Here is a 26,010-nt window from a genome sequence, read left to right as displayed (position 1 = left end):
GATGAGAATGATGCCTGCCGGTTTGGTGCTCTGGGCTTGTGGTCTGAACGTAGCTCCCCCCTCCATCTCCCCCTCTTCTTCCCCCTCCGTAACCAGTTAGTCTTCACCACAATTACTTATCTGTCTTCCACCTCGTCCTTGATAACTGCTTTGTACTGATAAAGTCCCTGAATCCTGTTAGAAACTACCAAGAATAGAGCAAATGGCAGCTCCTGTTCATGTATGCATGTACATATGTGTGTACACACATACTCATACACACATGTACATATGTGTGTACACACATACTCATACACACATGTACATATGTATGTGTGTACACACATACTCATACACACATGTACATATGTATGTGTGTACACACATACTCATACACACATGTACATATGTATGTGTGTACACACATACTCATACACATATTTTAGCCACATAGCCTCCCTCCAATTTTTGAAGGGGGAGGAGGGAGAGAGCCATCATACCAAGTATTCAAACCATTTTTAGGGTCACATATGCCAGCCATCTTGATAAATTGGGACAACCAACATGCTCCACCATTCGGGAGACCAGTAGAGGGTCAGACTTGAGTCTGGCTTGCCCATTGCAGAATCAGGTGTCAGGGTCTTGTGGTCACTCTCTCATGGCTGTTTCCCTCTTTGTTGCTTTTAGTCTAGCTCTACAACCAAAGGGGGTAGGGGAACATGAAACAAAAACAAAAACAAAACCAAACAAAACACTATCCTGGCATTACCCAGGAGCCCACTGTCTTCCTGGAATGGAGATTGTGTCTAATAATCCAAGCGCGTTGTCTCACTGGAAAAGATGATCTCAGCTCTGCTCCACTGGAAAAGCCAAGACTGCACTGTAATGAGACCCTCCATCCTCCAGTGATGTACACAAGAGAGACAATGCCTCTGGCTTCCTAGCAAAGACATTAAAGCACTGCGGGTGTGAAAAATTTGCAAAGCCAGCCCTGACTCAGGTATGCAAACTAGTAAGACCACAGCATCCAAGTAAGACAGGGCTTTGTTGAGAAGGTCATCTCATTAAGGTTTCTTTCATGGAATCCTTAGGGAATTTAACAGATATTATGATAAAACTAATAGGCATCCTAGTTTATTTTTAATAATCAAGAGACAAATAAAAATCCAGAGGTTGTACCTAGTCCTCTGAATGGTGGGACTAGTGAGCCGGCTTGGTGGTATCTCTATCTGCTCCCAGGAACTTACATGGGAGACAAGGAGACCTGATTTACTCATCCCTAGGAGATCGCTCCCTGGAGCGTCACACGTGCCTCCATCACACAAATAAGTAAAATGAAAACTAATTAAAAAAGAAAACCTACAAAAAACGAATGGAGGGCTAAAAAGAAGGCTAAGAGCACTGGCTGCTCTTCCAGAGGTCCTGAGTTCAATTCCCAGCAACCACATGGTGGCTCACAGCCATCTGATGCCCTCTTCTCGAATGCAGGAGTACATGCAGATAAAGCACTCATATACACTAAATAAATAAGTAAATAAATAAATGCTAAAAAAGAACGGAAAGGCAAAAAATTAAAGAAAATGTTATTTCTCCTTTCTGCATTCTTTTTAAACTATTAAGAATTGGTTTTCGATGCAAAAACTCTTGTGGACATTTACCACTATTGAGTCATTAAAATTTCATTTGAATGAATGCTGATACAAGTTCCGCAAGTTCTGTGGCCTTTTTCCACAAAACTGTTAACACGCTGATGAGTAGAATCCGACTGTTCCCACAGTAGGACCAGGCTGGCCACTGCCACTGGCATTTGAAGTAGTAAAACCTTTTCTTCAGGGCAGTGTTGCTCTTGGTGGGTGAGGCTGGGACTAGCCAGAGAATGGTTCAGGCAGGCTTTGAGTTGCTGGTGGCAGACTGAACTAAGTACTGACTGCACAACTGTGTGCATTTTGAGACAATGTACCAAGCTAAATACTACAATTTGTACAGAGCCTGCATTTGTTATGCCTGCATAATACTTATATTTAAAGAAGTGACCTCTGTAAAAGGGAGGCCAGTCTGGGCTCTACTGTCAGAGCCTTGGAGGCAAGGGAAGCACAACTGAGCAGGTGGCTTCCTTCCTCTACAGACTGCCAGCCCTACACGCTAGCACTAAAACACACTACTCCTGAGCATTGACTTGAAAATCACAAGCCTTGCTTTCAAAACAGCAGTGCCTCCAACTCCAACAGATGTTCTTAAGGGCACACAATGATTTGACCCCTGACCCCATGGCCACAACTATTCCAACCCACTAACGACTTCTCAGCAGGGCTCTTTTACCTGTTCTGGTTCAAACACCAACATGCTTGTTAAATCAAGGGTTACACAACTGAGCTTGATACATTGTTAAAGAATTTTTTAAAATTTAAAATGAAAGTAATTAGCAGTAACACACACAGAGAACGATACTGTCTTGCTTAAGTACGGAATCAATAATATTCAGGGCCAGAATACTTGTAGCTTTAAAAACAAAAACAACCAAACAAAGAAACCAGGCTAACCTTACTTTATCCTCAGAAGTGAGTGTGCTGAATTTCCCACGTGATAGGCACTAGCCAGGTACAGGGCAAAGACAAGGCTTGAAAGTATGAAACTGAAGACAAAAGTCTTCAATATTCACCGTGAGGAACAATCTATTCACAACTAGAAGAAATGTCAAGAAAACCATTTATGTATCGACACAAAACAGTGTAGCCTCTGAAAATTACATTTTGTTCTTTTAAATTACAAATGGAGCTGTCCATCTGGGAGCTAGAGCCATGGCTCAGCGGGCTAGAGGGTTAAAAGCCAGGGCTGCTCTTCCAGAGAACCCAGGTTCAATTCCCAGCACCCACATGGGAGCTCACATGAAACTCCAGCTCCAAGAGACCTGACACCTTTTCCTTCTGGCCTCTGAGGGCATGGCACACACTTGGTGCACAGATATGAATGCAGATAAAATACCCAAGATACAAATACAATAAATAAACTTTAAAAAAAATCACAATAGATAGATCTCAACAAGTTTTCTGAGAAAAATAGCTTTGAATTCTCAATATTTACAAATACTTGGTGATTTTCAACTCCTGAAAAACTGATTTTCAATGCAACATTTAAAAAAAGAGAGTGATCTCTTTTAGGGCATCTGTTATTACTAAAAACAAACATGGCAAATAATCATTACCATGTGTGTGTAAGGTGCTTTAAGGAGACAAGCCAGCTTCCTCCATCAGACAAATGAACTCACTGGCCTATCAAGGGGAACTGCTTCATTCCAATAAAGGCTGATTAGCCTAGAAGGAAGCCCAAGGTTCTGGGGACAGCAGTGGTAATGGTAACACCTTTGAGCCTCCTTTGTGGCACCCCACTGATGAGCAAAGGTGCTTGGCTGTCCCAGAGGTTAACTCAATTGAGAACCTGAAGGAACTTAATCACCAGAAGCGGGCTCCCCAGCACAGTCTACTGGTAATCACTTTGTGAGCCTCGTAGAGAGAGAGCCAGCTCCTGGCTTATGGCCATTTGCTAAAGTAATGCTACCCTGTGGCAAGCAACGCAGAACTGAAATCCTCCCAGGTAACACTCAAGCCATTTGGAAGCTGTAACAAGAACTAGATTATTAGGAGTACAAACGAGCAATAAATCTATAAACAACCATCATAAACAAAGCCAGGAAGATTGGCTTCTAACAAAGCACCGTCGCAGGAACTTCAGGTCTGTCTTTGGTAATTCAGGTACTTGACTGCTAAGTCAATTCTGCCTCTAGCACCCATGAAAACCCTAGCAGCATCCATCTGTAACCCCAGTGCTGGGAATGGGGTGCAGAGGCAGGATGACCCCTGGAACTGACCGGCCAGCAAGCCTAGCTAAACTGATGAGTTTCAGCTTCAGGGAGAGGCCCTGTCATAAAAGAGTAAGTCATCAACCTCTGGTGCGTGCACAATCACGCCTGCACTCATGCACACATGCACGCAGCGTGTGGCAAGTACTTGGCACAGGGTCCAGTATTTACTTGTTCAGTAAATGCTAATTCCCTCCCTCCCTTTCTCCAGCACCACATATTTCACAAGGGCATAAAGAGGATGACTGGCAGCTCGTTCAACCTGAACCACAGCTGACCTGTCTCGGCACTTGCTATAGTCTAAGAATACTTTTAAAGGGAGGAAAATAAGCCAGCACGTAAGATACTCCAAATATTCCTCAAAGCACAGGGTCAGAGCCGTCCATCTGGACACATCCCAGGCTCATTCAGATCTTTAAAACATACTCTACTACACCGTTTGGTTAACAGATGCCTTGCACAGCCATTTCTCATTCTACAAACACACAAGTTCCCAAGTAAACCCAGGAGAACGGCAGTTAGAGGCGGAAACCAAGTGGCTCACAGCAGCCGACAGCAAGGCCTCAGGTGTGAGATCTTTGTTTGTGGGGATCCAGATTTGGCCCTGGGGCTTTGCTGAACACTGCAGATCTCCCCACGTGGCAGCTCATCTGAGCTCTCTTCAGCATTTATTATTTCACTTTTCCTCTGACAACCCTGCTTACTAGCTGCTGCCAAAACTTACTATGCTGTCCCTTCCATAACCAGTACTTCCTCACTATACCACGGGACAGGAAGACTGCAGCAGAGACACACCCCTAAGTTACCCTTAATTAGACCCCATAAACCCAAAAGCTGTGGTAAGACCTGCAGGGCTAAGCTAGAGCCCATCTGACCACCATTTAAGGACTGGCACTGAGTATAAACTGTATATAGATTGGGATAATCCAGTAAGATACTGGATCCCATTAAATTTGTATTTCAGAGAAAAAGACAATCTTCTAAAATTATTTTATGTGCATGGGTATCTCGCTGGCATGTATGTCTGATGTGTCACTTGTGTGCCTAGAGGTCACAAAGTAAGAAGGGTGCAGATCCCTAGTCCTGGCGTCACAAGTGGCCATGGAGAGCACGTGCACACTAGGAACTGAGGCCGGGCCTCTGCAAGAGAAGTTCTGAAGAAGAGAGTGCTAGGGATCTGAACTGAAAGCCACCTCTTTGGCCTGACAAAAAATAATTTTTAGTGGAAGTATGTGCTGTGTGGTACTTGGACTCACGTTAAAATTCTACTCAGTATTTCTTTGAAAGTCAATTTGTCCCAAATCTGGTAATGTTCTGATGGGCAAAGTCATTAAGAACTAGGCCTCCTCCTCTCAGCACCATGTGAGGGCCAGGATCACCTCACCTCAGGTGTCTTTTCCTGCAAGGGGTGAGATTATCACCTGCCACAGTTACCTTGCAGATCTGACAAAGAGGGAAGCAACCGTAATACAACCCTAGCAGCAAGGCCCTTAGAGGCGCTCTCTGGGCGGCAGGCCATCTTCACTGTGCTGTGCAGTATTGCATGCTATTGATGCCATGTGCAATTCTATAGCTGCAAGCTGCAACTATTTAACAGCTGACAAAGATGCATTCAGGTGGGTCCTGGCTCTAGACAGCATCCTTTCTAACTTACTATAGTTTAAATAAAAATACAATTAAATGCAGGAAAGTCATTCAACTAGATGTTCTTATTACTATTAAAGGACAGGAAGGAATTAAAAGATGTCCCACTGGAGGGAATGGTGTGAGGAGTTTCACAGGCAGCCAGTCCACACAGAGCCTATGCATATGGGGTGAAAGTGGGCGCAGAGACCGCCACCCCAATGTCTTAAGAAGGGTGCAAGGAAAGGACCAGAAACTCCACAGGGAAGAAGCTATCAAAGATCATTTGTGAGTTAACTAACCATAGACTGACAAAATTAACCTTGGTGTGGACAAGGAATTTACTGAGATGGAAAGGAAGGACAGAGCTCAGAGGAGGTAAAAAGCAAGGAAAGTGGCAGGGGGCCAAGGACCAAATCAAAACCATGTAAGACAAACCACAAGCAGATGCTCAGGCCCTCCACGAGCTGAGGCTGCGCTCAAACTGCATGCTGGGCCTCGCAAACATGACAGTCAGGGAACAGGGATAGTTCACATTTGCTCCTCATGGACCTAAAAAAAAGCCCCTTAAAGTTTTAGGCTGGGGTGGTGGTGGCAGCAGTGCACACCTTCAATCCCAGCTCTGACGGCCAAGGAAGGCAGACGTCTGAGTTCAAGGCCAGCCTGTCTATTCATCATGCTCCAGGACAGTTAGAACTATACAGCTAAAAACCTTGTCTTAAACAGATTTGATGTGTCTACACGTATGTGCCTACACCACAGGTGTGCAGTACACACTGAGGTCAGAGGAGGACCTTGGACCCCTGGAATCTGGGATTACAGGTGACTGATATGGGGAGTGAACCTGGGTCTTCTGGAAAAACAGTAAGTGCTCTTTAACCACTGACCCGTCTCTTCAGCACCCAGACTTCAAAATTATTTTAAGAAAAATCTAAATCTGCATTTGTAAATTAGGTTAAAGGTTTTGGGGGGTTGATTTTATCTTTAAAGTATTGAATGGGGAAAGCTGAGCACTGTAGCCATTTTCTTCTGCATGCAGACCTTGGGATTTTACAGTTACTCATCCAAGGACAGTGAATGTTTGTGCCCAGAAAATACACTATTTGGCAATTATTTTTCTTCTAGATAATTACTCATTCCTAACACACACACACACACACACACACACACACACACACCCCTGTACACAAAACCTGAGCACCCTGCAGTAGTATCGCTGTTTGTGATGTGCTCCCAGACTTTAAGGAAGGGCTCTAGTGCTGGCAGGCAGTCTGCACAGGCACAGACATCAGGCTGTTTAGTGTTGGTATCTAGACAGGGAGCTGGCAGCAAAGTTCCTGCTTCACTAATTATATTCTTTTCCAAAAGTTCACCCTGTATGGGTGTCCAGGTAATTGCAATTAAGCCAGGAATCTGGTAATTAGGAACTCAAGTGCCCTGCCAGGAACACACTTCCTCTTGATGCGCTGCCCACAGAACTAACTCTCTTGGAAAGGACGGACTCTGGTGTGATCGGTTGTGCAGATGTTGATTAAGCACCATACCCAAGTGAGTGGCGGCAGCCTCTCTCCCTCAAGCCAAGGCTATCTCATTTGAACTAGAACATGTTCTGTGAGCCTGGAGCCATGAGGACAGAAACAGGATTGCTGGTCTTCAACAGCTCCCGGGCACAAGCCCTCTACCACTGCAGCCATGGGCACACCACCCCCGTACTGCTGTAGCCATCTGTCTCCAGCAGGGGCTTCCTGGCTGCTGCTCAAGCTTGCAGCAGCACTGGGAGGTTAAGGAATAAAGGGCCACTAGGAGTCTTGCTGCTCATCCTAAGCCCATCCCTGTTCAAAGTGACTGATGGAAATTAAACATCGCATCAGCTAGTCCCAGAAAAATGTCTGCAACGGACAAAACCATTCTTTAACCTGTTCCCATTAAGAAGTTAACTCCATCCTTAACAAACCTCATACTCTCTACAGCCCACAGAGATTTACAGATGAATTCACTAGGTGCACAAATGTGTTTCTACATCAGCCCTGTAGAAAAAAAAAAAGCAATGATCCAGCTTAGTTGATTCTTCATCCAAAGCTAAATATAGCTGCCAGGTTTCTCCTCTGCTCCTAAAAGGCTGATCTGCACACAGTTGCCACCACCTGCACAGTCGCCTGTGTCCTGTAGACAGCACACGGGACAGACAGATGAACAAACGTCTAGATTTTGGAGAGACTCATTTCATTACCAAGGCACCTCTGGTCAGCATCTTACTGAAACACCAAAGCCACATGCCCATAGAGTTTCTATCTTCATTCCTCCTGCTGGTGAGATTTTTGGCCTCAAAGGTCAAAGGTCAGAGCCCTTCAACACCTCCCTGCCTGGGCCACACTGTGCATTCTCCTAGCACGTTCAGAATCACAGGGACTCTGTAACAGCTGGCCTGGTGCCACTGTTCGAACTGCACTGCAATCAGAGCTGAAGCCACACCTTGCCCTAGTGTTCGCAGCAGTGAAGGCATGGCACCCCAGCAACAGGCTTTGTCCCTTGAGCATGGTGCTTGCTCTTTCTGAGCATCAACTAGGGTCACGTTAGAAGGCCCAGGCAGGAGAAAGCCGAACACGGCTGGCTGAGGGAGTGTCTGATGACCACGCTGTGCGGAGGCTGCCATCTGAACTGAGCAGATGCTTCACTGAGCAGGCGAGAGCACAGGCTGAGGATGGTGAGTTTGGGAAGCAGGGACTCGGGCTTCAGGGGAACTAGCAGCCAGCTGGCCAGACCACAGTCCTCATCTTATAACTGTAGACTCACAGAGAGGGTTAGAGCTATAAAATATACCATCAAAGCTCAAGAAGTTCTGGGGTGGGGGTGGGGGAATTAAAGAAAAACAGTATATGCCGACATTAGAAGTTCATTTAGATGTCAAAGCCCATCCATGCGAGTCCAGTACGAGTCGGCCGTTTGTGTCCGGGTCCTGTCTGCAGCCAACCCCCTAAGCTTTTCTTTTTTTTGTTTTTTTGTTTTTTTTTTGGTTTTTTTGTTTTTGTTTTTTTTTTTTTTTGAGACAGGGTTTCTCTGTGTAGCCCTGGCTGTCCTGGAACTCACTCTGTAGACCAGGCTGGCCTTGAACTCGGAAATTCCCCTGTCTCTGCCTCCCAAGAGCTGGGATTAAAGGCGTGCGCCACCATGCCCGGCTCTAAGCTTTTCTTTTGATTTGAGTCACGTGTAGTAACTACTACATTTACATTTTGATACATTTTTCCAAATATGAGTAATTAAAAAAAATATCATTAGACCAGTCTCAAGTCTTCCTAGTTACACCTTTGGCTCTGTGGAATTCTTTAGAAGGACTAAAATCAAGTACATAGAAACCCTACTTAAAATATACAGTTTTCCTGGAGGGTACTGTGGAAGGAACCAAACGTTAGCCGAAGTAAATTTGTCACATCTCAGCACAGAATTTTACGAGGAACAGTAACCCTGGGTTTTAAGAACACAAAAACATAGTTTAAATTATATATATATATATATATATATATATATATATATATAATATTACTATATGTGGGGGTCTATTCACAAAACTTATAGATTATATTACTAATCACATATGTTTTAAAAAGTAAATTTTATTAAGTTTCTCTTTTTACACCCCCAAAACGAGTAATCAAAACCAAAAATCAAAATAATGATTTAAGGGGGGGGGGAGGGGGAGGGGAAGAGCGAGAGAGCGAGAGTGAGAGAGAGAGAGAGAGCGAGAGAGAGAAGAAAAGAAAGGAAGAAGATTTTCTTGGGCTGGAGAGATGGCTCAGGGGTTGGGAGCACTGACTGCTCTTCCAGAGGTCCTGAGTTCAATTCCCAGCAACCACATGGTGGCTCACAGCCATCTGTAATGGGATCTGATGCCCTCTTCTGTGGTGTCTGAAGACAGCTACAGTGTACTCACATAAAATAAATAAATAATTTTTTTTCCCTCCACAGCATCTCAAGTCTCCCCGGCAGTGGTTCTCAACCTTCCTGATGTTGTGACCCTTTAATACAGATCCTCAGTGTTATTTCATAACATTATTTCATTGCTACTTCACAACTGTAATTTTATTACTGTTATGAATTGTGATATAAATATCTGATGTGCATCCCCCAAAGGGGTCACGACCCACAGGTTGGGAACCACTGCGCTAGGGCTAAGCAGACTTTATTTTTGACCCCTGGCCAGAAATGCAAAGTCCAGAGCTCAACAAACATAGGCACTGTGGGACAGCACGAGCGCTACACAGAAGTCTGTGTAAGAACTTCCCTTCCAGAGGCTTACAGTATGGACAGAGCTGGGTAGAACCTATGTAACTAAGGCACTAATCAGTTTATTCTTAATTAGCAATAGCATATTGTCCAGGGTGGGCCTGGTTCATCAAGGGAAAGCTTTATACAACATGGGTGGGACATGAAGCAAATCTTGTGGACCATGAAATGCTGCCAAGTGGCAGAGACCTGCAGATCTCCTCCAAGAACTGAGTACGAACTGTGCCTGACCTCCCACAAGAAATTGAGAGCTTCAGAATGACAGCCACACACAGGTGAATTCTGCCAACCTCAATAGTCCTATTAGAGCTGCTTTTTGAGACCCTGAGCAGAGGATGCAGGTACTGTGCTAATGAGTCTGATGCTGCCACAAAGCAGCAATGCCTTGTTAGAATTGCTTTAGGCATCTGGCCACACAGCACCACACCTGTGGTCCATGGTACACTACTCCAGCCCATTCTCCATTCAGCAGGAACCACTTCCTCAGGAGAGGCAGTAGCCTCAGCTGAGCAGCACTCCCTGGTTAGCATCATCTCCATGAGACCCAGTTCCCAGTTTGTGACATGGCCAAAATGGGCTGCTTAACTTCTCATGGTCACTGACACTAGCTAGCTTCAAATATCAACATGAGACTGTACAGAGTAATATATCCACATATTAAGAAACAACTATTTCTCTTAGCCTAGAACTGCTACAAGCCCAACTGAACGGCAATCACCTCTAACTGAGTGGTCAGCTAGTCAGAGATGCTGAGGAGAAGGACGACACTGGGCTTAGAATGCCTCTGGTTACAAACCTGTATCGTGGCCTAGCATTTCTGAAAGGACAGAACTTAGTCTGACACAAGGAATGGCAACAATGTGCAGTTTCTGACATACAGTTCTTTAACCATAAACCAAATTTATAATGAGACATGCTACATCCAACAACCAACAAGCGGGCGGTGGTGGCGCACACCTTTAATCCCAGCATTTGGGAGGCAGAGAGAGGCAGATTTCTGAGTTCGAGGCCGGCCTGGTCTACAAAGTGAGTTCCAGGACAGCCAGGGCTACACAGAGAAACCCTGTCTTGGAAAAAACAAAACAAAACAAAACAAAACAAAACAAAACCCTGTCTTGGAAAAAACAAAACAAAAGCCAGAGAACATGAGTTGTTTTTTTTTTTTTTTTTTTTTTTAACCATAAAACAAAGTAAATTGTTTGAGAGAGAACTCAAAAAAGTCCAAATTTAAGAGAAAAACTGGGAAAGATTCAGGCACAAGGTTGCAGCCTTTGATAGTTCTTGAGTGGGGAGAGGAAGGAGGGGAGGCCACCTGAGCAGCCTGGATTTCTTTTGAGTACAACAGGAAGCAGGTTACTGACAGGGAAGAACACTCAATTTGGAACACTAGTCCCGATTCCCAGGGCAGCTGTGATGTTTGCTTTCTGAAATGTGGCACTTTCATTAGGTACAACTCAAGTTTTCATTTTTTGGTATAAATTGCTGTTCACTGCAGCTCTGTTCATTTAATCCTAAATTCCCTGAGGCTATGCAAATGTTGATTTCCTTTATGTCTTCTATTCTCACAATGTTCTGTTCTGGAGCTACAAGAGTCCATTGTAGAATCGATAGAAAGTATCCAGATTGAAGCTTTACTTTGTTCCTGATCAAATGTGAAAAATAAAACAAGCAAGCAAGTAAGTAACAATAACAAGAGAGGGAGGGAGGGAGGAAGAGGAAGAGAGGAAGAAAGGGAGGGAGAGAGGAAGGGAGGGAGGGAGGAAGAGGAAGAGAGGGAGAAAGGGAGGGAGAGAGGGAGGGAGGGAGAGGGATGCCAACTGTATTGGAGGAAGGTAATCACCCAGAAACCGTCAATCTGTCTGGCAGAATGCAGCACTGTCATTCGGATGTTTCCATACAGAAACCCATGCACACCTCAGAGCTGGGTTTACATCGAGCTCTTGGTCAGTGCTGCTGAGTCGGCAGACAGTGAAGCTTGGCTGGCTGGAGAGAATTCAACCATGGACAAAACTTCGCCACCTTCATTTCACAGAAAACCAGCGTGTGCCCCCACCCTCCCGTCCCATATTCCCTCTGACCATCCACAAGATCAAACTGCAGTTTCGTGTGGGGTGAGGACATTTTCATACACTGTTGTTTGGTGTGTTACATGATTTGCCTGGAAGCCAGCGTGTGCAAGGCCTGTCTTCACTGTGAACCACCCTCTTCTGCAAACTGCTGCTCAGGCTGTGTCTGCCACATCATTTTCTATTAACTGAACATGACTATAACAAAGCAAACACCAACACTGTATGAATAACCATGAAGGCACCAAGATAATACATTTAAGTACTGTGGAGAAACGTGGGCAGAAGACTACCGTGGATGTGACAATGGGAAACAGCACGAAAAAGGAAATTAACGCTCTTTTCTGTGTTTCCAGAAAATGCCAATGCCTAACTGGCTCATGAGAGACACCACCGAGTGCCCCAGGTCTGTCTGTACACTCTCACTAATTATAGTATTACGTTCTCTTGGCATTATAGACACTCATTCCTCTTGTCTCCTGGCCTGCTTCGATTCAGAAACAGGCATATAGAATGTATGTGCTTTGAGCCTTATACATTCGCGTCGAAAGATTCGAATCCAGAAACACTGCATATTCCCTTAGCAGGAGCTGAAACTAGATTTAAGGGATCACAAATCACCAATGTCACCATCTAAGGTAAAGATGATTCTACAATTGTCTCTGCTTAACAGAATGGCTTGTCTACTCTCACTCTGCTGATTATTTACTCAACTCTAAGGTACACTTTTATTTGTGTTTGAATTGATAAAGCAAGATGCTGGAAGACCCCAGCGCCTGTGCTCATTTCTAGTTGCTGCCTTAGTTTAAGGCACAATTTCCTTTATTTCACTTTTCCACAAGCCATAAAAAAAACTCATTTCTAATTCATCCGTTCGTTCAGCTTAACCTCTCTTCTCAGCAATTAAAGCACTCTGCGCATCCCTCATCTATCACACAGCCAGCTAAATAATGCATTGCGTCCTCCGCTCATCTTTTATCATCCCAAATGACAGGTATTAGCATATCTCCCCAGTCAATTACAGTGCAGCAGAATAATCACAGCATAATTGGGCGAAAGCCACTCTAATCACCAGCCCTGCAAATGCTCAGAATAAAAACTGAGTGGCAGTTCAGACAGGCCTTGCTCTTGTCCGTGACTCCAGCCAACAAGCCTGGCAGCTCTCCATTTCCTTCCTTTCAGCGCTTACCCTTTGGGGAGGTCAAGTTCTCCAACGCATCCTCTGTACAGAAGAAAATGCGTGTGCGTTACACTGCATACGGTAAACGTTTCCATAGCTGATCAGAAAGCAAAACCTATTTCGTGAGAGTGATGTCAGCAGGTGTTTTGGGTTCTGGCTGAGCTTAATTTCTATAAAGGTTATTATTGTCAGAATTGCAGGCCTTTGAGTATCCACACAGTAAAGAAATACTTTTTTTCATCTCAAATAATCAGGATTCCTCAGTTTCTTCCTAGATGGCTGATTTATCATGGGTATATATGCCTCAAGTCTGACGACTGCTGTTATTCTTGCAGGAGCATATGAAGTAATTCCCCAAGATTCTCACCATTAGCCACTGCTCACATACTCAGATGAGCAAAGAAGCTGTACTTGGGAGAGGGAAGACACGAGGATGCTTGGGGGAAAGGAACCAACTTAAGGCACAGTAGACATAGGCACACAAATCACCCATACAAGCTCTGAGAAGTCTCATCGTCTTTAGAACACTTGCTAAAATATACCATGTCTCACACAGACTACTCAGTCAAAGCTATATTTAATTCTCATTTAATAATGTGTATTTGCTCACTATTTCATTTATCCCCCCTTCCCCATGACAAGCAGCAGAAGCAATTCTGGAATGGACATTACCTTGCAGGAGAGGTGGGGGACTTGAGCTTTTTTTTTTTAAAGAAAGGACATGACTTGCTAGGGAGCACTCTTGCTAGGGAGCACTCAGGCCATTGATTTAAACAGCAGAACGTAGCTGCAGGGACAAGACAGAGTTTCCATACAGTTTAGTGAACTGAGCCACAAGGAGGCCAAGCCCAGCCATGTCAGGATGTGTCTGCCCTTCCACATGTTCCTCATTCATAGTCCAGATCTAAACTCTCACACAGCCAACAGCAAAGTGAACAGCACACAGGAAGAGCGCACCTGAGCTGGCAGCCCATGGTGGGCACGGAGTGTAATGTTGTGTCTTGGCCCACACCCTGGCTTTCATAACAGTTCTATCAGCGGTGGCCGAGATGCACCAGATCTCAGTGAAATGCACACAGATGACAACAGGGTGAGCAGGGCTCACTCGTCACTTGTTCACAGTTGCCAGTTTCCAAACACCAGCCTGCGACACATCCAGCATGAGCACACCACAGTAATCACACAAGATGGAGAAGCCAACCGCTAAAAAGAATTAAAGCAGACTCAGGGAAAGAGAGAGTCCCCAGACCTTTTCTCACTTCCTCAAATACTTTTATGTTCATTATAAAATGCTTTCTCTGTATTATTGCTTCAAGAACTTTACTGGCCTATGTTCGAAGTGTACCCCCACAGGAAGCAATACTTCAGTTGTAAAATGCTAATTTTTTCATATTTGGGAATAATTTTTATAAGGATTGATCAGAGGCACATCTGATATATAAGTATTAATTCAATAAGTCATTCCTAAGCCCGCTCAAATTTGACTTTAAAACCGTCCACTAATATAGTCTTTAATTCATCTTACTGTTCAACTTGGCTTCAAGGATTTTCCAACATATTGGCTCTTTCAACACCAGCCACTTTGACATTCTCAACTGACTTGAAAAACTGACACAGCTTGGGAAGAAGCCAAACTGCAGTCATGGGGAAGGGAGGAGAACAGCTTCACCATAGAGAAACAGCTGGTTTCAGCTTGGTACTGGAGAGACGCTAAAAGACGCACAATATTGGCTCCCATCTTCTCCAGGATCTTCCCTTCTCCTGCCTTGCAGCACAGAAAGCAGCCTGGTGATGTAACTGGCGTGGTCATAGCAATGCTATTAATAGCAATGCTATTAATCAGGGACCTCTCCACTGAAACCCACCCCCAGTTGTGTAAGACCAACAAGTAAGTGTGACAGAAGATACATGTTGTTATTGTCACTAGAAAATCAAGCCCTCAAAACATACTGCCAAGATCATGTCCCCAGGGAAAGCCAGAGTCGGTCAGCCTCTAACTACATGAGGGATAGGCCTACCTCCACCACTGCCCCCTCCCCATGAAAAGACCTCATTGGTCAAAGGCGCACTTGCATCATGGTACCCAGGAGACTCAGGATAGGTATATCAAATGCCTGCCACCTACCAGACCGGGAAAGAAAATCCTCTGAGAAAGGGAATTTACACCACACAAGAACCACTTGGTCAAGCTAGCTCTGACTTCTTGCATATTGTGGATAGATACAGCATACATCTTTGACTAACCTGAGCCATCTACTGGGTAGTTTCCTGCCACACCAAACCTGCACACAACTGGTGATGCCCCAGTACTTCAAAACTGCACACATATCTGGGATGAACAATTTAAGAATTATTCCACTGTTTGCTGGCTCGAAACCGTCGATGGGAGGCTTAATACACTAGGTGGAGCGTGCCAAATTACCAACACCGGACAACTGACAATTCTAAGATGCAGTTTAATGTGAAGATTCTCGACTTGGAGAACCAAGAGCTAAGAACTTTGGAGCAGGGATGTGGGTTCTTGCCTGCCTTTGTTACTAGAGAGGACACAGGGTCAGCGGCTTGACCTCTCGGCCTTCATGGTGGAAAAACTCAGAATAATATTTTCGGTTACTCTTCTCTGAGGGGGAAAAATAACTGAGCAAGACTCTAGAATCAGTCAAGGCAGCTTTTAAGACATTTGGAAAGGAGATAGGGGTGGCAGAAAATGAAATTCCTATACTGTTCTCTCTTAAAATGCCTTGCCTGACTTTATTGAATAAGATGTCTTTGGGGTGAGGGGGAATAGACAGAGACAGACAGAGACAGTTAAACTCCTAGACAAGTAGTCTTTATTGTGAGTTAGCAGGCAAAACTCTTTACTCCATATGTAATACAAATCCCGAAATTAGGTCTAAGGTCTTTCAGACATTCCCTCATGGTGTCCCTCAAGGCTTACCAGACAGTGTCATCCCAGCACTTGGGAGGCAGAGGCAGAAAGAAGGCCTGCAATCAAGGCAAGCCTGGTCTACACAGCCAGGGAAAGGTCAAGGCTAGCCTGGTCTACATAGCCAGGGCTACATTGTAAGACCTTGTCTCAAAAATTAAAATCAAAACATCTTATGTCACTTAGCTGAGACTTAGTTTTTTTATGATATTTATTTATTTATTATATGTGAGTACACTGTAGTTATCTTCAGACACTCCAGAATAGGAAGTCAGATTTCATTACAGATGATTGTGAACCACCATTTGGTTGCTGGAATTTGAACTCAGGACCTTTGGAAGAGCAGTCAGTGCGCTTAACCACTGAGCCATCTCCCTAGCCCTATGGTCTTTTTTTTTTTTTTTTAAGAATCAGCTGTTTTCTCAGCTGATGTATTGGCAATGTTCAAGTGGGGATAAGTTGCCCTTGGTCCACTTTCTAACATTTTCTAACAAGTATGTCTCTTACCCTCTGAATTTCAAATAAGTTGGCTTTCAGAATTTGTGTTTTTTCTACATTTTACATTCATGCCTTCCTATAAAGTCAGAGTTGAAAAGTAGGCTGAGATAGCCCCTAACAAGAGATGAAACCTGGTGAGCAGCACTGCATCAAACCCTGCAGGGGAGTGTAAACAAACCACCCTCCAAACCAGTAATGCACCTTTAGCTGAGACTCAAGCTGTAAGTGTCTCAGCGACCAGCAGATGGCAGAAGAAAGGACTCATACATTTATCACTTTAAATTAGGCTCAATGGCCAAGCAACAGGGAGGAAACTTGGTCCTCTGTATCCGTAAGAATTTCTAACAGATGTCAGCATTTCAGTTAAATTAGAAACACCAAAGCCATCCCCTCCTACTGAGTCCTGTGAACGTGTAAGAAATGTAAAAGAGCTTATGGCTTGATTTCAAGGGCACTGTTACTTTAAACACTCCTCGGTCGGCGTTACAGTCACATCCACAGAGTTATCCAGGAAACTCATTACAAAGCTCATCTTGGGATGACAGCAAGGGTGTGGAAGAATTGGTACTAAAGTAACTTCAAAGAAAGGTGAATGGACATCTGTCTTTAACAAGCTGGTACACTTTGCAATTGGATGCAACAATACCCAGAATTTTACTCTAAACCAGCAACACTGTGAGGGTGGCCCACGAGACACAATGTTTGTCCAGCTGGCACTGACATGCTTGTGTTTCATGGCTGACGCAACATCCACTCTACTTGCCTGCATCACGCGCCGACCGTGGAGTCTGTTAGTCCTCTACTTACCTCCTCACGGCCAGCCATTAGCTACTTCTGTGAAATACATTGTGGCAAAGTGTCACAGAAGTGATCTGCGTCCTTTACTTTGGGAGTAAGTTGGCTCACAGAGCATGGCTGTGCTCTCTATGGCCACCATTAGCAGGCTAACTACTGAAGTGTTGCTGGCCAAACTCAAGGGATATTTAATTTTAGTTAAATTGTATTAATTTGAACTTGCATGGCTACATATGTGATTAATTCATAGATCTAATGTCCAACTTGTACACTGAGTGCAGACAAGTCCTAAGATGCTTAAAACCCAGAAAGACTGGGAGCAAAGGGCGTCTCGTGAGTTCTAGCCAGATGCCTTTTATGTGAATTGGCACAATAACTTCACCCTATTCTCACTGGTTGCTGGTGTCATTGCTGTTTTATCCTCACCTGTGACATTCATGTATTCTGTCATAACATCTGCTTGTATATGAAGGATGTGAAATATAGATTATTTCAGAATAGTTTATAATGACCAGGCTGAGATAAACCCAAATATGACTTAAATTGTGGGCAAATATAATCGCTAGCCTACACAGATTTTCACAATTAAACATACCTTATTTTGAAAAACAATCTAAAGTTTACTTCTGTTTGGTGACATTTTACAGATTAACCTCTTTGTTATTTGTAACTTTTAGATGAAGGTGGAACCCCATTCTCTTTTGCAGAATTCGGGGAGCAGATTCCATTGAGGTTGTTCCTTGCATTCCCACAAAAACACAAAAGATGCAGAGACACAGATAGTTCTGTGAATGGAGCGCAGTAGAACGAAGCCCGGCGAGGTCAATGAATAGTAGTGTAGAACTTGACTAACACATGTATTTATCTAAATGAAGACAGACCACAAGCAGCCAGGTCAACTCTCCTCACTCAGCAAACACCCAGTGGGTAGTCTTCCTTTTAGTGGCTCTGAGGCGCAAGTGAAAAAAACCACCACACTCTATACTGACCCACATAACGGGCAGGCAGTGAGACAGGAATGAATCAGCGATAGGCCCTGACAAGGCTTTCAGTCCCGAGACTGAAAATCACAACCATTACACAATCGGACCTCTTGAGCAATCATTAACACACATTTACTGTTACCCATGCGAGCCAATGAACAGACAAAATGAAGTCTCTAAGTGAACACTCTTGCTGGGAACAAAAGGCCACACGACATAACTGGGCCAGGCCTCCCTCATCATGCCGGCTCTCCTGCACAAACGACAGTGCAAAAGGAAGGTGGCTCAGGAGAAATTCCAAATGAGTGATGAAGGCGGTAACGGTGCAGACCCACAGGAAGCAAACCCCACAGAAGCACATGGAAGAGAGGACAGGAGGAGCGGCTAGGCCTCAGACGTGACTGAGGTGCAGGGGGTAAGGAACACAGAGTCTAGAAGAATTTAGGAAGGTGTGGGCTCAGAAGGAGACAGAGGGGATGGCGTACTTTGGGTCTCTTAAGTGGATAGCCACTTTGACCTTAGAGGCCATCTTCTTCTTTAACGTCTATTCAACCAGATGTGCATAAAGAGCCACACATGGAGCTAATCACACTCAGGATTTACTCGAAACCCCTATTCATGGTTACTTTAACTTACTTGGCCTTTTGTATTTCATAGCAATCAATTTTAGGTGCCCCAAACAAGTACTAAAAATTATTGCCAAAATAATATAAAAAGCGAAGTGGTAAGGAGGAACAGTGTTTGTGTGTGCACGCACACATCAAGTACTAGGAACAATAGAGAACCGAGAACCAGTTTGATCAAAACTGTCCCTAGGTCGCAGTTTCCCTCCACTAGTGAAGACAGGTGTGGCCCATGGCTTATTAGTAAGGCATTTCTATTCACTGTGAAGCTTGTTTGTAAAAATACCCACAATTAAAAATTAATCAACCATCTTAATTATACAAATAAAAATGAAAACCTTAAGAAATCTGAAATTACTTAAAAGTTTGGAACTCTGTGACACTTCCCCCATCCCTCAAAGTGCCGCAAGCCTTTGAGTTCTTTTTGAGATGAGCCTTGGTAAGCAATATAGCAGCACTCATGTGATGGTAACACGTAAGCACAAGGAAGCTGTGCGCCACGAGAAGACCTGAAGAATATTACTTTCCAGTCATTCCTAACAATCGGGTTCGTTTTATATGATTTTCCCAGGTACTAGTCATCATATTCAGACGCAAAAATTTCTTATCTCTGGGTGTCCACACAGTTGAGACCTTGGCCAGTGACACTGAATGTCATCTGAACTAATATGAAGCTTACAGGTTTTAGTTTGGCCTACACTAAGGGAATAATACAATAAGTGAATACTTGAAAACAAAAAAATGAAATAAAGTAACAAAGAAAGAAAAAGAAAAGAAAAACCAGATGTATGTGGGTCAGCCACTGCTGTGGACCCGGAGGGGGCTATGTCCTCGCAGAGACAGTACAAACGAGCTACCTACAAGTCTACAAGTGAGGCAGCCGTCTTCACTCTTTTCAGCAATTCTAACAGGAAGGCTGCTGATTGTGACTGGCGCTGAACACTGACATTTCCTAAATAGTGAGGCACAGTTTCAAGCCGAGGCACATTGGCTAAGCTCCAGAAGACATTTGTTTTTAAAGACACAAGTCTTCAAAAACTTTTACAAGTCCTATAGATCTGCAAAAATAAAAAGCATCTAAAACACTCTGCAGATCTGGACAGTTTATTAGGAAAAGGTTCTTATAAATGAAATTTAGGGCTATAAACGTAATGTGGCTGGACTGGTTCCACACATTGCAGAAGGCAAGCGACCGGCCAGTGGGTGGTGCACCAGAGATGCTGGCTCACTAATCCTCCCTCCTTTTACTGCAGTTATAAATACAGTGGGTCCTAGAGATAAGATCACAAGTTTATTAACTATGCAGTGAATATTCTGCATGCATGCTGGGAATTAAATACAAAACCAAAGATTCAGAAGACGACGGTCTTGTGTTAAATATTATAAATACTGAATTAATTGTGCTCAGAATTATAATACTTAGTAATTTCTAACATGAAATATAAAAACACATTAAGCTTTTAACATATAAACTTATAGCATATATGTATTAGGTATAAATTTATATTTTCTTTTTCATTGTGATGCACAATCTTAGTGCGTTTACCGCCCTGAATAGAGTTGATGGGGTAGTCACCTCACCTTATTAGCGTAACCATAGCCCGTAAGTACACTGACTGGCAGGTCACACAAATACACCAGCTTTGAATGTGATTGTGAAGGTGCAGAGCAGGAAAGAGTCAGGTGAGCGTAGCCCGGCACATGCTTGCAGGTCCCCACCCACCTCAATGGCACCTACTCTACACCTCAGACCCCTGACAATGAACTCAGGCTGCTCCAGTGTGGCTCCTCATGTACATATATGAGATGAAAAGGCTTTCCACAGCTATCCTGACCCAAAGTAGCACTCCTTCCTTCCTTGCTCCTGCGAGGTCTCTGTATAATCCAGGCCTTCAGAACCCAGCCCAGGGTCCAGCCATCTAGAAAGACTTCCCTTTGCTCTGCGCCTGTGCACTCTGCCCTCCCCATGCATCTCTAACAGCAGGCATCTAGCATGGACTGCAGCCCACTCCAGGACAACGCGTCTGTTCACAGGCCTTTGCCAGGCGTGGGCTCCCGGGAAGAAGCTGGGTTTTAGTTCAGTAGTGAAGACACCAAGTAGGAACGAGGGATCAATAAGTCTGCAAAGCAGAGCCATCAGCCGTGTAGCAGGGCAGCTAGCAGTCAGCGGTTACATCTAGTCAGTTCCCAAAATGGGTGTTGGCAATGAGGCAGGATGTCAGAAAACCCTGCACCAGGGCAAAGGTTGAAGCCAATCACCACTACACAAAACTCTGAGTTCTGTAGCTTCTTATACCCAAAGTTTAATCTTAATCACAGCCTAAATGATTAAACTTAAACAGGTGTTTTTGCTAACCACTGGTGTCTGGTTAGAGCAGCAAAGTCCTGCATGATAAACCACACCAGGCCACACACCTTGAGTCCAAAGGCCGATTCATCCTCTGAGGCCCAGACGTCAACCCGCAGTGGTAGTGAAAGAAATGATTTAGGTACGATCAAGACCCCCTCTGAGGACAGCCCTGAGCCAGGTGAGCCAGCCCCTGGGAGGAGGTCAAGAGGGGCTCGGTGAGTTCTCTCGGGGCTAGTGCTCTGCACTGAGAGGACCCACCCGCCTCAATGTGTGTGGGTGCCAATCCTCAGCAGGGCCATCCTGCTCACATGCCACGATGCTGCACAGGCTCTTTAACTTGTTACTGAGAGACAGGATAGCAAGGGGGAAAGTTGTACTCAGAAAACCAACCATCATGCTGGCCACCCTGCTGATGCTAGTAGCTTCTTGTCCTTGCTCACAGCAGAGTGGGCAGAGCCAGGCTCTGGAATGCTACAGAGCAAGAGGTCTTGAGAACAGTGCTCTGGGAGAGGCAGGCAGAGTCTAGGCAGCAAGTTGTAAAAAGATGGCAGAACTTCAAAACTGGCTGTCAGTCTTGTGCAAGAGACGACAGAGCTCATTAACATGAATTTAAAAGCTGCATGGAATGAGATGTGTATTGATAATTACTGTTTTTTTAAAAAACGTAATTATTCAGTCTGGTGTATAAAGCTCTTAAGTTTGGCTACTAAAAAGAGCCAATATGAAGGAAAAGAACAAGGAAAGGAAGAGAAAGTCTGGGTGCTCAGCATCTGGGAGGTGGGGCCGTGGGGCTGAAATCAGGATGAGCCTGTGACTGGCCTGGAACACAAGTGTACATAGGCCATGCCAATGACAACAGTGCTGCCAATGACAACAGTACCAAGGAAGACTGACTGCAGCATGAAAATGAAAGGGTTAAAGAGGAGCCACCTAGGAAGGTCAGAGCCTGGCCAACCCCACCCCACCCCGCCCCGCCCCACCAGAAAGATGGTAGACTGGGTGCTGGGCTGACAAGATGAGCAGCTACTTTGTGATGGAAACCATATGTTGCTGATATCAAATATGATTTTGGGCTAAAGACTGAGATGTTGGCTCAACTAGAGTGGAAAATCATGGGAAGATCCACTAACACCATTTCTGTTTACACTCCAATTTCCAACGCTAACTGTTAGATTTAGAAACAAGCCATAGCATAGATTTTAGCTTAGGTTCCCCCTCCCACACACGCACAAGAGCTTCATCTTTGATTTCCTGAGCCCTGCCTTGTACAACACCAAGCTGCTGACCGCAAATATTTTTAAGATTGCAATTCCAAATGAACACCGAAGACTTCAGCTAAAAGCCTTTGGGGAAAGCCCTGCCGAGGTAACTACTGTGGGCATTCTAGGACGTCTGCTTGTGAGCTGCACTCATAGATCCTATCTTGCCAGCCTCTGTCCCTCAAGGACACTAAACCCTGATGTGGGTATTTTCACATACATACAATTACTGCTGAGCACAGTAAAGCCGAGACTGGTATCTACAGAGTGAGTTCTGCATATTTTAACAGATTTTAAAAGTCAAGTAGAAAAAAAAAATCAGTAGCAAATAGAATATCTATTTAAAGATAAGGCTTTACTATATTTGACAACGGGAGGTGAGAGCAGCGCTTTCTGTGGAATTTAGAGCCCCATGTGACTGTTCGCAAGGCCGCTTCAGCCTCCAGTCCTGCTTCTCTCTCTAGCCAGGCTAAAGGGTATTTCAAAACCCCTTACCAGGCTTTTAAAAAACTCATTTCACCTAAGCAACTTCACAAACCTGTTTCCTTCAAATACTATGGGTTTAAAACATACACACCCTCGTTTACTGTCTAACATTCTCTGTTCTATGAGGCTTTAATGTTAGCACCTATAGATGAAAAAAATACTACCTAAAATCCAGGAGGTTAGTCTCAATTTCCTCTCAAGGGAATAGCAATGTCCTAGGCAGGATTTCCTGCTGCTCTCAGAGCATGTGTCTCTGCTGGAAGGAAGCCCTCTAGTGGGAGCAGTGGAGTATGCCAAGTCTCAAGGAGCCCTTCAGACCAGTAGACTTACTGGGAACCCATGTCCTGTGTTACTCCTGTCATACACTCTAAAGTAAATGTTCAGAGAAAGGTTGATAACCACTTTGTGTCTCATCAGCCAGAAACTATCTATATAAAACTGAAGTATGCTTGTATTGATCTGATACATGATTAATTTTTAGCTATTTGCCAATGTATTTAATTTGGCTATGAAGCGACACTAACTTTAAGTTAAAGGGGAAAAAAACGTGTGACTGGAAAACAATACAGTATGTTTTCAGTAGAAAGACTTGCTGGAACCGGAAGGTGTGCACTGGTATTAAAGTGTTGACTCTTCATGTCTGCTGTAATCTGCATTACAAACTCCTCAAAAGAAACACCTTCCAACATTCATCAAGAAAGACATTCTGCACATTTGATCCATACAAGGCTCATGCTTAAGGTCTCCAAACATGGAGGGGAGTTTCCCCGTAAACACCCAAGTGAATGTACGTAAGCATCCTTACGCATTTGTTCCCATTTCTTCTGTGGAGAGTTAAGACTCGTGAACGTAATCACCAAAAGAACGCTGCAGGTGCAGGGCATGGCGGCGCACGCCTTTAATCCCAGCACTCGGGAGGCAGAGGCAGGCGGATTTCTGAGTTCGAGGCCAGCCTGATCTACAAAGTGAGTTCCAGGACAGCCAGGGATATACAGAGAAACCCTGTCTCGAAAAACAAACAAACAACAAACAAAACAGAAACAAGAACCCAAAAAACAGCTGCAGGCGTACACAAAGTGCAGTTAGGGTGTAGTGCAGCTGACCTGCAGAAGGCAGAAAACTCTCAAGGGCTCCTCCAGGACACAAGTGTGAGGACAGAAGCTTAAGAGAACAAAACAGGCTGGAGGTTAGCCCAAGCTGTTCTTCCACAGGATCGGGGTTCACGTCCCAGCATACAACTAAAGGCTCACAACTCTCTGCAAGTCTGGCTTCAGGAGAATCTGACACCCTCGGAAGCCACTAGGCATGTACATTATACACAGACATAAATGTAGGCAAAACTGCATGCACATTTAAACAGACGGACAACTAAAAGACTGAATGACTGAGCAAATGAATAAATACCAAAGCCGAGGCTGAGGCCCGGCCACACTGATGTCTAAGGAGTTGATGGAAAATGCTGGCTGGCATGTGTGCCTACAAAGATCCCATCTGTAGAGGACTTCAGAGCACACACAGCACCAAGGTCAGTGATAGCAGGAGCCAAACCCTTGACCCTCTGAGCTGTCCTAAACCATCAAATCCCACAACTCCAGGATTGTCCGCCCGGAAAGGCTGTGACACAGGAGCTGAGAGGCAGAATTGAGCAGGAGTCCCTTCCTCACTTTAAACTCCTTCCCAGTTCCCACATAAAGCACCCAGAGAACACAGAATACTAATTGGCAGCCATGCTCCAGGACCCGCACTTGATCCCCAGAACCGACCCATGGTAGAAGGACAGAACTATTCCTGTGGGTGGCCTCCTGCAAATGTAAGCCCTGGTACAGGTGCTCTCGCCACTCACACATTAATAAATTGTTAAAAAAAAAAAAAAGATCAATACTAAAAACAGATCAAGAAAACCTATTTGTGTAAATACGCTATTCAATAAAAAAAAAATCAAGAACAAAAGTAGCATATACATACAAACAGGGGTGGTTCATCTTGTGCATTACGAACACGCCCAAGAAATGGGGAAAGGCATCAATAATTGCTTGCCTGCAGGCAGAGCAACTTACTGTTGTTCATTGCCTTACAATGTAGGTTTACTTATTTACTACAGAGGATCCTGGTTAATTAAAAGTAATTGGTTAACATAGAACAGTAACACAAATAGCACTGACTATCATTAATAATGTGATGATTGTATGCAGGTATCTTTGATGTTGGTCATGATGCAGAGTGCAGCAGCCAGCACTCATGGGCAGAGCAGACGCCTGGACACTTTCAGTAAGTAAAGAACAAGCACCACCTAATGACAACAGAACAGAGACACCCAGAAGCTGCCCCTGTGGTGTGAGTACTCTCAGGCACGTCCGTGCCCACCGCGAGTCTATCTAAGAGAAATCTGTTTTAAGGAAGTAATCTGTGACACAGCCCTTAGATACTGATTGCAAACTGTATCATTAGTTAACATCATGTCAAATTAGAAGAGTATATTAAGTTGGATGTAGATATACAAAGAACGTTTACACTAGGCAGTACTGAAGAACTCAGTTTTCAAGAGCTCTGACACGGAGAAGTGCAGGCGCTGCAGTCCATTTCAGAAGCAGGGCTAAGTCAGAAGCCGAAAGTCCGAGGCCTGACATCGTAGGTCTCCTCTACATCGCCTAGAGCTACAACTAGAAAAAGAAATCTTTCCTCCTCCAGGATTAGAATTTTTCATCTGGTTTCTCTTAATAGGTTCATGCTTACTGTTGTATATTTAAATATTTGATGTACCTGCATTTATTTCAGAATAACAGGGTAAGGAGTAAGCCAGGCCTAGTTTTCCATTTGAATAACCATAATAAAGAATAATCCATTATTTTCTCCAAGGATTAGAGACACTGTATCTTTAGCATAATTAAATATTAAAGTGATATAATTTTTATCTCCAATTCTAGGATGTGATGGGAGAAACGAAGTTACCCAAATGAGCTGCTGTGCAGCTCAAAGGAAACAGGCCGGGGGGGGGGGGGGATCTTAGACACGATAGTATTCTCACAAGGAATTTTGGTACTTTTATAAAAAGACAAATTTGACGTATACCCATGTCCAAGGAACAAAAATATAATTCTACTTACA

At 44.2% G+C, this 26,010-nt stretch overlaps 1 protein-coding gene and 1 long non-coding RNA gene across 8 annotated transcripts in view; one reads left to right on the top strand and one right to left on the bottom strand.

Moving 5' to 3' along the window:
- Arid1b (AT rich interactive domain 1B (SWI-like)) overlaps nucleotides 1–26,010 on the bottom strand; it is a 353,360-nt gene that overhangs the window by 122,424 nt on the left and 204,926 nt on the right. The gene's annotated exons all lie outside the window — the stretch shown is intronic.
- On the top strand, nucleotides 949–25,494 carry Gm34854. 4 transcript variants are annotated; one of them, XR_876354.3, is made up of 3 exons: nucleotides 949–11,415; nucleotides 11,606–12,443; nucleotides 25,098–25,494. It is a non-coding gene; the product is annotated as a predicted gene, 34854 (long non-coding RNA). The 4 variants fall into 4 exon arrangements; XR_385148.4 differs by lacking the exon at nucleotides 25,098–25,494 and adding an exon at nucleotides 14,530–23,594; XR_385146.4 differs by lacking the exon at nucleotides 25,098–25,494 and having other exon boundaries at nucleotides 949–8,162; nucleotides 11,323–11,415; nucleotides 11,606–13,179.

Source organism: Mus musculus, chromosome 17 (assembly GCF_000001635.26).
Source record: "Mus musculus strain C57BL/6J chromosome 17, GRCm38.p6 C57BL/6J".
Classification (NCBI taxonomy): Eukaryota; Metazoa; Chordata; class Mammalia; order Rodentia; family Muridae; genus Mus; species Mus musculus.
This window is presented reverse-complemented; position numbering and strand designations above follow the sequence as displayed.